Source organism: Podarcis melisellensis (assembly GCF_964234715.1).
Source record: "Podarcis melisellensis genome assembly, chromosome: 4".
In the NCBI taxonomy this organism is placed as follows: Eukaryota; Metazoa; Chordata; class Lepidosauria; order Squamata; family Lacertidae; genus Podarcis; species Podarcis melisellensis.
The window spans coordinates 85,032,128-85,043,336 of record NC_138531.1 but is presented as its reverse complement, the minus strand read 5'-3'; the positions used below and the strand labels follow the sequence as shown (position 1 = coordinate 85,043,336).

Sequence of the window (11,209 nt, the reverse complement as noted above, 5' to 3'; positions counted from 1 at the left end):
GGATGGGTGCAGAACCCGCCCTCCCCCACCCCAGTATTTTCCAGGGATGTCCCTGATTTAGAGAAGCCGTCCCAGTTTCTGATTTGATCTCAGAATGTCCTGCTTTTCCTTAGGATGCCCCTATTTTCATTAGAGAAATGTTGGAGGGTATGGAGCTATCCAACCCCCTCAGCCATCTGAAGGCAATCCTGTATAGGGAAGTTTAAAACAGAACAAAACATGTTTAATGTTTTTATATAGGTTGGGAGCTGCCCAGGGTGGCCTGGGTAACCCAATAAGATGTGTGGGGCATAAATAGTAAAATTATCATTATGGAATGGGACGTCCCTATTTTCAACGGAGAAATGTTGGAGGGTATGAGAGTGGGGATTTGAACCCTGGCCTCCTGAGTCTTAAGTCTGACACTCTAGACACTGCACCATGCTCTGCTTATATAACTTAATAGCTATATTACGTTAAGTCCTCTGGCCTTCTTTGGAGACTTCAATTCTCTGTTGAATGGCAAAATATGAGGTGGGTAAACAACTGATCTGACAACCTACAGGGTTTTTAAACCTTTTAAAAATGGAATTATTATTATTTGTGTGCTGGGGGGGGGGAGGCTGGAATGGCCATATACCCAACACCTGAGCCAGAAACCCACCTATATCTGTAATCAATAAAGTTGTGGCCATTTCTAAGCCAGATCATTGTCTGCCTGAGTTTATTAATGCCATATTACATTTAGGCACTGCCCATGCTGTGTGGGTGTGGCACTGCAACTGGGCCCGCAAAAAACTAACTTCATGGTGAGCTCCCCCTCTTTTCCCCCAATAAAAAAGGACACTTCCCTACCGTGGATCATCATGTGATGAATAGATGCAGAATGAATGTGATAGAATATGAATCTTCAGGAAATGTTTCCTTATAAATGGATTTGCCATCTTCAGATGTTTTTGTTGTTTTTGCTTGCTTGCTCCTTTCGATTTCTCCTTACCACTTAAAAGAACTAGGAAGCTGTTGCTGAGACTCAGTGATCCATGAGAAGCATCATCAATGGCCATGATTCATAGCACAATCATAGCTAAGAGGGGCTTCGGGTTACTCATTATAAATTTGTCCTTTCAATCATGAAAATTAGCAACTTGATCATTTCTGAATTTCCAAGCAATGTGGACCCCCTCCATGGCAGAGGCTGGAAATAACCAACATGTCATAGTTTGATGATGTTCCCATCTATGTCTCCAAAATAGTCATTTTGCGTTGTGAGCATTCCAAGTAAATCTGTTATTCATTCACATGGGACATTTGTGCCAAAAAGTTTTTTAATGCCTTCTTACAAAAATTGCAACAGAGCGAAGAACTTGTGGCTTAGTTATACAACAGGGCATGCTTAATAATTACTAGCAAGCAGGGACCTGCTCCATGCCACAAGCTTCTTGTAACACCTTTTGATGTTCTCTGATTCAACCCACCTACCCAAATTAAAGATTGATTCGTCTGGCACAAGCTGTTCTTCCAGATAATGAGTTTGGATGAGCAACATCAAGCAACATCTATCAAATTGCTGAAGTAAAAATTAATTATGTGTTCAGCACTTTGATGGCACGGGTTGGATTTTTTAAATGTTTATTATTATTTTTAGCATGCAGCTATGGCTGGTACCCATTGGGACTGATAGGCTGTAAAGCAGAGAAGGGGACAGCAGGTGGAGCCAGAGCCAATGACAGACGAGTCACCACTTACTGGATGCAAGTAAGAAGACAGGTAGTTGGGGACTAAACTGTGGGCAGATTGAGGTTGGTGGTGGCTGTGTCCTGTTCTCTCTAATGAACCAGCCTCCACAGTAAAGACATACTGCATGCTTTGTCAATGGCGTGGAATCATAGAACTGTAGACTTGGAAGGGACCCTGATAAAAAGGTAAAGGTAAAAGACCCCTGGATGGTTAAGTCCAGTCAAAGGTGACTATGGGGTGCAGTGTGTCAGGAGCTCATCCTACACTCAAGTAGGACCCTGGCAGGGACACATGCCCGACTGGCATGTTCTCTCCCTCCTGGTTGATCGTTTGGGAGCTTCAAAAGCTTTCTTCTGCCTGAACATCACAGCGACCGATGCCAACAGACATCGGCACCCTTAGGGATCCGCAGAGTCTTTGCAGCTTGCGTGACAGACCTCAGCAACTCAGCATTTTGGCTAATCTACTTTATTTACATATAAACACACACAGAACACTGCAACATGGCTCCCTCTCTCTCTAGCATCAGACAGCAAAGAGAAAGAACAAAGGACAATAGTCCCACTTCACAGAACACAGTAACACAAACATCCTGTCTCTGTCACTTCCCACTTTGTGGAGTCAAAACATACCATGTCATGTGATAGACAAAAATCCCATGACTGCAATCATGGAGCAGGAATTCTAACACATTGCTCATCTCGCTTTTCAGGCTGAGGGAGCCAGAGTTTGTCCACAGACAGCTTTCCGGTTCATGTGGCCAGAATGACTAAACTGCTACTGGCGCAAGGAAGACCGTGATGAGTGCCAGAGCGCACGGGAACGCCGTTTACCTTTCCGTCGCAGCGGTACCTATTTATCTACTTGCACTGGCATGCTTTCGAACTACTAGGTTGGCAGAAGCTAGGGGCCCTGAGGGTCCTCTAGTCCAACCCCCTGCAATGCAGGAATCTCAACTAAAGCATCCATGACAGAAGGCCACCCCACCTCTGCTTAAAAACCTCCAATGTCAAACAGCTCTTATGTCCTGATGTTTAGTCAGAATCTCCTTTCTGGTAACTTGAATCATACCCTCTGGAACATGGCAGAAGTGCTCATGATGCTGCTTGCATAAGCCAGGCTGGTTTGGGTTTGCTCAGTGCCTGTATAAGAGCCCAACTGGGACTCAGTGAGTTCTTCTGATGGAAGACCAGTGGGATATAAATGTACCGTGCGAAATGTGCCATGAGTTTGTTTTTCCTCCAAGTTAATTGTTTATTTGAAGACAGGAGTGCCTGGCATGCTCTGGTCCATGGGGCCACGAAGAGTCGGGCACGACTAAATGACTAAACAACAACAATTGTTTATTTATTACTTATTCCATTTATATCCTATCTTTTTCTCCAAGGAACTCAAGGTGGCCTACGCGGTTCTCCCCCCCCCCATTTAATCCCCACAATCCTGTGAGGTAGGTTAGGCTGAGAGGCAGCGGCTGGCCCAGTTTCACCCAGTGAGCTTCATGCCTGTGTGGGGATTTGAACCCTGGTCTTCCAGCTCCAAGTCGGACACTGTAACCACAACACAACACTGTGCCAAGTTTCTATATGATTTCTTTATTACTTGCATGGCAACCCTGTTTAATTTTTTTCTTCAATCTCTTGGGGAAATTCTCTGATCTCTGCTCCCCACTTCTCCCCTCCAGACTCCGCTTTGCACCATTAATAATACCTGGTGTATTTACAGTGAACTTGACGTAAATTGTTTCCCCTCGTCCTTGCCTTTGTTGATTTTATTTTATTGGAAATCCCTCTACAGAGCAGCTTGCAACCACTACAGTAAAAAAATAAATCCACATATTTGCAGGATCAATATTTACTGGTAGCGTTTCTGTTCCTCGTTGGCGCCCGCTGGAGTCACCAAGACTTTTAAGTGGAGATCTTTATCCCAGTCTGCACCTGTACTGGAAATATTTTTAAACAGTTTCTTTTTTAAAAAAAATATATGGAAGCATTTGTGTTGCGTCTTTAAAGGATGACATTGCCTTTAGTTTTATATATGGAACTTTGTGTTTTTATGTTGCTGCAAACCACTGGAACACATTTCTATGATACAGCAGTATAGAAATATTTTTATAAATAAACTGCCTCTAATTGTTTTCACTTTTTTGTTTTATGGTTGCAACGGTTTCATTTGTTCTGTACTTGTATAAAACCTGTCCTGCTAAAGGGTGTGTAAGAAATAAATTGAATTTAAAAATTAAAATTAAAAAATGCATGGCTTGTAGAAGAGGATTGGATAAATTCATGGAGGACATGACTGTCAGCAGCTCCTAGTCGCTTCCTCCACTCCACAGTTGCTGGGAGCTGCAGGTAGGTAGACTGCTTTTGTACCCAGGTTCTGCTTGTGGGCTTCCTATAGGCATCTGGTTGGTCACTGTGAGAACAGGATACTGGACTAAAAAGTCCATTGGCCTGATCCAGCAGACTCTTCTTATGTTGCACTGAAATTCAAACTTAAAACTTTTTAAAAAGCACCATTTGCTGTGTCGAACTGAAGACGTGGGAAAAATGAGAGAGAGAAATGGATATTGACAAGATCTGCCCGTTGCTACAGCCAGAGAAGCTTCCAAAGTATTCCAAAGGTGTTTTTTTAGGGGGGGGGGACACCATCAAGGAGGTCTTCTTTCTCATCACCATTTTCTATGGAATGGCAAGAGAAGAAGGCTATTTCCTTTATGTCCTGTATGTGGGTTGGGAAGCAACTGGTTGACCACTGTGGAAAACAAGGTTACATGAGATGGACCTTTGGGTTGATCTGGCAAGTAAACATGCACAGGACTGCACTGCCCAACACACACAAAGAAACATACACACACACAACATACCTAGGAAGAACTTGCTTCATGATTCTACATCATTAAACTCGTTTTTGTTTCCACGCTCAATTCAAGGGGCTAGTAATGACCCTCAAAGCCCATTTTAATAGGTTATCACAAGAATATCACCTCCTGAATGCACCTGTCCTACTGAGGTCCTCCTCTATGTCCCAACGTCCTAAGAAATATGGCTAGTTAGTACTAGGAAGAGGATATATTCACTGGATTTCTCTAAGGGCCTTCCAGAAGATGGCAAAAACCTTCCATGTTAGGAACCCTCTCAAGCCCTAAATGTTTGCTCTCTTTTTGAATATGCTTTAACTGCTGAGGTTGCTTTTAAAAAATGGTTGTTGCATTTCTTATATTACTGTTTCATTTCCACTGTATGCTGTTAGGTGCGTCTTGACCTTGTTGGAAAAAGGTGTCATATAACTGTTTAAATGGGATGCGGGTGGCGCTGTGGATTAACCACAGAGCCTAGGACTTGCCGATCAGAAGGTCAGCGATTTGAATCCCCGTGACGGGGTGAGCTCCCGTTGCTCAGTCCCTGCTCCTGCCAACCTAGCAGTTCGAAAGCACCTCAAAGTGCAAGTAGATAAATAGGTACCACTCCGGCGGGAAGGTAAACAGCGTTTCCGTGCACTGCTCTGGTTCACCAGAAGCGGCTTAGTCATGCTGGCCACATGACTCGGAAGCTGTACACCGGCTCCCTCGGCCAATAAAGCGAGATGAGTGCCGCGACCCCAGAGTCGGCCTCGACTGGACCTAATGGTCAGGGGTCCCTTTACCTTTAACTGCTTAAATAAAGTGGGAGATCTTATTTAGAAAGTGTCTTGCTCTTGGTGACAAAATTGTTTCTTCCAAGTGTAGGAAACAAATTGAATCGTATTATCTCCCTGTTGTTATGTCCCTTCATTTCTCATGAGAGAAAGAGGAAATTTGTGGTTTACAAAAGGCTATTTCACTATGGTTTTCAAGAGACTTTTCCGGGAGGGAGCTTTTGATTACAAAATCATTCCTTCGAAATCTCAAGTACTGATTGCATCCTGTCATTTCTCTGATTCACATAGCTGCCACTTTTCTTGGGCCTTGGGGCTTAGTCAGCAGGGCAATTCTTACATTCTTATGGGAAAGTCAAAGAGCAGAGACAGTCCATACACTCACAACCCCTGACCCTGCAAGGTCCTGGTCACAGGGAGTGTCTGTGCTTTTACCTCCTCTGAACATCTCCTGTTTTGGGGGGATGGAAAGATGGAGCAGGCATTTCTGTTACTTTGGTAGGATGGGATCCTGTTCAGATGGCTTCTTGCTCAGAAAGAGCTCATTTCAAAGCTTAAAAGGGTGTCTGATACCTTTATCAAATGATACAGAATGATGCTGTTATTCAACAAACAACAAACAGGAATGCATTTTATTAGATGAAATTGCTTGCAAAAATGTGCAAATTTTTGCAGTCGAAACTGCAAAAAAGTGTTTATCAGGATACACTTGCAGTAAAATGCAGAAGAAATTTCAGGAGGAAAATGAATAATATCTATGTTACTTCTGAATGTGAACACATTGCTGCCAGGGATGATTTTGGCCTTAGAGTCGTTGGCATCACCTGATAATTTGGACTGTTTCTGCCAGACCCTGAGGCCAGTCTATGTAAGTACACATCTGCAATCATACGCAGGATGGGAGTGGTAGAGAAAGTATTATGCACTCCATTTTATGATGCTTATATTTAACAACATCCACATGAGGCAGGATATAGCTTGTATGTAGCTGGAACTAGCTGTCTCCTTGTTTTTAGATTCAGGTAGGTAGCCATGTTGCTCTGACGCAGTCGATATATCTATCATTCATCTATCATCTATCTATCTATCTATCTATCTATCTATCTATCATCTATCTATCTATCTATATCTATCATCTAACTATCTATCTATCTATATCTATCTATCTCTATCATCTATCTATCTATCATCTATCTATCTATCTATCTATCTATCTATCATCTATCTATCTATCTATCTATCATCTATCTATCTATCTATCTATCTATCTATCTATCTATCGATCTATCGATCTATCATCTATCTATCATCTATCTATCTATCTATCTATCTATCTATCTATCTATCTATCATCTATCTATCATCTATCTCTATCATCTATCTATCATCTATCATCTATCCATCTATCCATCTATCATCTATCTATCTATATCTATGATCTATCTATCTATCTATGATCTATCTATCTATCTATCTATCTATCTATCATCTATCATCTATCTATCTATCTATCTATCTATCTATCTATCTAATCTATCATCTATCTATCTATCTATCATCTATCTATCTATCGATCTATCTATCTATCATCTATCTATCTAATCTATCTATCCATCTATATCTATAATATAACTATCCAGTAGCACCTTAGAGACCAACTACTTAGTTGGTCTTGAGGGTGCTACTGGACAGTTTTTCCCCTTGTTTTTAATACTGCATTGTTAAGCATTTATTTTAAAACTGAGACACACTGTTGTGTATTGATTCTAGCTTCAGATTTAGATCTGGGTACATATCCCCGTATCCCCACAAAGCTTACTGAGTGACTTCAGGTCAGTCACACTTCCTCAGCACTAACCTAAGGGCAGCTCCATAAATTTAAGGCATACAATTGCCCCTCCCCCTGCTTCAACAATCCTGGGAACTGCAATCCCCCCTCTCAGGGCTACAATTCCTATCACTCTTAATGAACTACAGTTCCCAGGATTCTTTGCGGAAGCTATGCTCTTTAAATGTGTGTTGACTGTGCTTTTGGTGTGGATCCTCGAAAGCTTAAAGGGTTGTTGTTGAGTGGAGAAAAGGGGGAATAACCAGGGGTCCACAGGTCTAGGAGTTGGCTTCCTAGCCAACCATTATTTGTGGTCATCACCACTGAGTTTGGGCTCCAAATCCTTGGCAAGCACTTGAGGCCCTGCTGGTAAGATAGCAGTCCTCTCTCCTTGGATAATAATGTTGATGATGATAATTTATTCCCCGCCCATATGTATTCTGGGCAGCTTCCAGTACATATAAAAACATAATAAAATGTCAAACATTAAAAACTTCCTGCCTTCAGATACCTTCTGCAAGTTGTGTAGTTCTTTATCTCCTTGACATCTGATGGGAGGATTTGGAGAAGGTAAGAAACAACAGGAGTTTCTCAGAAGGGACTCTGCTGTTTTCTGCCGACATGAAAACAGTAGTGAAAATGAGCCTTCTGGGGGTAGGGACTTGTGTGGCTGCCCTGTTTTCCAGAGGCCTGGGGCCACTCATCCCTTGTAATCAAATGAGTGAATTTGTGGATGCCTGGAGGGACCAGGTTTGCTACCTTGAACTTCTTAGATGTATATTGGGATAAAAAAGTCAAAAGTATTTTTAAATACCATTTTTTTGCAGTACGGTTAGAAATCCCAGGGTTATAAATGACGAGGTAGGACATTACAAACAAACCAAACCAAACCAAACCCTCTTTCATCTCTTTCATCTCTCCATATTTCATCTCTTTCATCTCTCCATATTTGTTTCTTCAGAAAGCATTTGCACAATATAGCTGGTGAAAACTAGCACTGCCCAATGTAAGTTTTTTTGTGTGTGCACGTTTGTGTGCAGGCTGGGAGGGGACTCTAGCATTGCCATTTGATGTGTAAGAGAAGAAAGGTCTTAAAAAACCCAGAGTGTTCCCTGCACAGGCATTCCAAGGGTGAGAGGTCAAACTTTTTAGGGGCAGGAGTTCCCCATAGTCGAGAAGAAGAATAAGAAGAAGTAGAAGAAGACGAGGAGGAGTTTGGATTTGATATCCCGTTTTATCACTACCCTAAGGAGTCTCAAAGCAGCTAACATTATCCTTTCCCTTCCTCCCTCACAACAAACACTCTGTGTGGTGAGTGGGGCTGAGAGACTTCAAACTGTGACTAGCCCAAGATCACCCAGCAGCTACATGTGGAGGGGTGGGGAAGCGAACCCAGTTCATCAGATTACAAGTCTACCGCTCTTAACCACTACACCTCACTGGCTCTTCTGTACAATCAGTGTTCCTGATCAAAGGGAGACTTTGAACCACTGCTCAGTGCCCCTTGACTCCATACCAGTGTAGATGGTCAGCCCAATACTGAGCTACATGGATCCAAGATGTGGTAGATTTACACATACACTACAGATATGGCGTGGGTGGCACTGTGGGTTAAACTACAGAGCCTAGGGCTTGCCGATCAGAAGGTCAGTGGTTCGAATCCCCGCGACGGGGTGAGCTCCCGTTGCTTGGTCCCAGCTCCTGTCAACCTAGCAGTTCAAAAGCACGTCAAAGTGCAAGTAGATAAATAGGTACCACTCTGGCGGGAAGGTAAACAGCATTTCCGTGCGCTGCTCTGGTTTGCCAGAAGTGTCTTAGTCATGCTGGCCACATGACTCGGAAGCTCCCTCAGCCAATAAAGCGAGATGAGCGCCACAACCCCAGAGTCGTCCACGACTGGGCCTAATGGTCAGGGGTCCCTTTACCTTTACACATCAGGCTGACTCTTGTGGCCCCCATATCCCACATCTGGCTTGAAAGCAGTCACCCAGCAGACCAGGCCAAATTAGCAGCTGAGTGGATGAACATGAAAGTCAATGTTCAGCTAAAACAACAGACTCACTTTTCATAGTAGGAACCAGGAGCTATGTGCTGATTTCTGGCAAAGCAAAATGGCGAGCTGAGCATCAAACACACCGCCACAACAGACTGAAATGTTAGCACATGGCTCAGCGGTTTGTTTTTAAAAAGTGTGTCAGGGACCTCAGATTTAATTAACGCAAAGATAAGCTGCAGGGCTGGAGACCATTGGCTTTATACCTGCTTCCTTGTATTTTGCAATACAATTGCCCTTAGGTTGTATATCTTTATCTTCTATGACTAAGTAACTGATCTTGGGATAAAGACGGAAGGTTTATGCTTCCAGACATGGAACAGCCATTTTCCTCATTTAAAACAGGAATATCATCCAGGTTTGTGGTGTAACAAGGTGTTAATGACTTGCACCACTGGAATTTATTTGTAATTTAATTTTGCCAACAACAACAAAAAAGGGTGAGGGGGAGAAAAGACAAGAGATTGCGTATAGCATATAAATAATATTTGTTTATACACAGAAGAGCATGAAGAAGGGATAGAATCTGAATAGCAGAGATGGGATAATTTACGGCCAACTACTGGAACATCAACCTTAAAAGATGAGGCATGGCCCTTGTGACACCAGAAAGCCCATCCATGAACCCATGTGCCGGAGTTAGAATTCCTCTGCTGACCTGGGATCGGCTCTGTGAGTCCCTTCTCCAATCAGAGGCGGTCATGTGGATGGATATTGTGGCCTCTCTGAAGAAGGGGCATGTGACCCCCTCTATGAAAATGATTTGCCATCCTCAAGGAATGGTGTGAGGCCTCATGCTCCATGTAGCCCAATCACAAAGGGGTGCATTTTCCATCCACATTGTTGTCTCTAATTGGTGATGTCACAATAACAATATAGGTCAATGTGATAACAAAGGAGCCATAGTTCATACATCTGGGTATTCCAGTGATTTTATATCCCTGCTAATGTCAAAAATTATTATTATTATTATTATTAGTAGTAGTAGTAGTAGTACAGTGGTACCTTGGGTTACATACGCTTCAGGTTACATACTCCACTAACCCAGAAATAATGCTTCAGGTTAAGAACTGTGCTTCAGGATAAGAACAGAAATCGGGCTCCGGCAGCGCGGCAGCAGCAGCAGCAGCAGGAGGCCCCATTAGCTAAAGTGGTGCTTCAGGTTAAGAACAGTTTCAGGTTAAGAACGGACCTCCGAAACGAATTAAGTACTTAACCTGAGGTACCACTGTAGTAGTATTTATTTGGCACTTACTACTAAATATCTCAAAGTGACTTATATTTTAAATTCTGCATCATATTTGCTTATATAGTGAAAAGATAAAAGAGCATTAATTGACTAAAAGTGTTGACCCTCCAGTGTAATGACATAAAAGGGTCTAACCCGTAACCCTAACGCAGGTGTGGGTATCATCGTACCCCAAATGCCTGAACAGGACCAATAAAATTAAGACCAATAAAAAGCATGTTTAGTGTGGAAGGCACTACACAGAGCCCAACAGCTTATCAGGGAACCAAATTTGAAGGACAAAGCCCCCGCCCATCCACCAATAACCAATTCTATAGCTGCCAAGCACCAAACAGCTTTAGAAAGATGTCTCTTCAGTTTTCCAGTCCTGTGAAGGACTAAGTGCACTTCTAAATATTTATACAGTAAACACAGCAACAATAAATAAATCATTATATATATTTACATATCTTGTTTTAACCTATCCATTAAGCTAGCACGTCAATGCACTCTAATGTACAATGCAGCTCTCCTGTAGTTCAGGAGAACTCAGGGAACTCAGTTATGCCTTGAGGCAACAAAATGACCAATGTTCTTGTTTTGCCATTTATATTTTATTCAAAAGGTTTCAATTCTAAAGAAATGAAGTCATGCAAAGGAAAAAAAAAGAGAAAGAAAAGAAGAATTAAAAGGCACAAATTGTGCGGAAAGAAACGATGCACAAAATACGAAAAATACCCTAACCCATACA

At 42.4% G+C, this 11,209-nt stretch overlaps 1 long non-coding RNA gene across 1 annotated transcript; it reads left to right on the top strand.

Moving 5' to 3' along the window:
• Positions 1-664: 664 nt before the first annotated feature.
• LOC309369451 lies at positions 665-3,681 on the top strand. Its single transcript, XR_014168145.1, has 2 exons — positions 665-1,746; positions 2,429-3,681. It is a non-coding gene; the product is annotated as an uncharacterized lncRNA (long non-coding RNA).
• Positions 3,682-11,209: the final 7,528 nt, after the last annotated feature.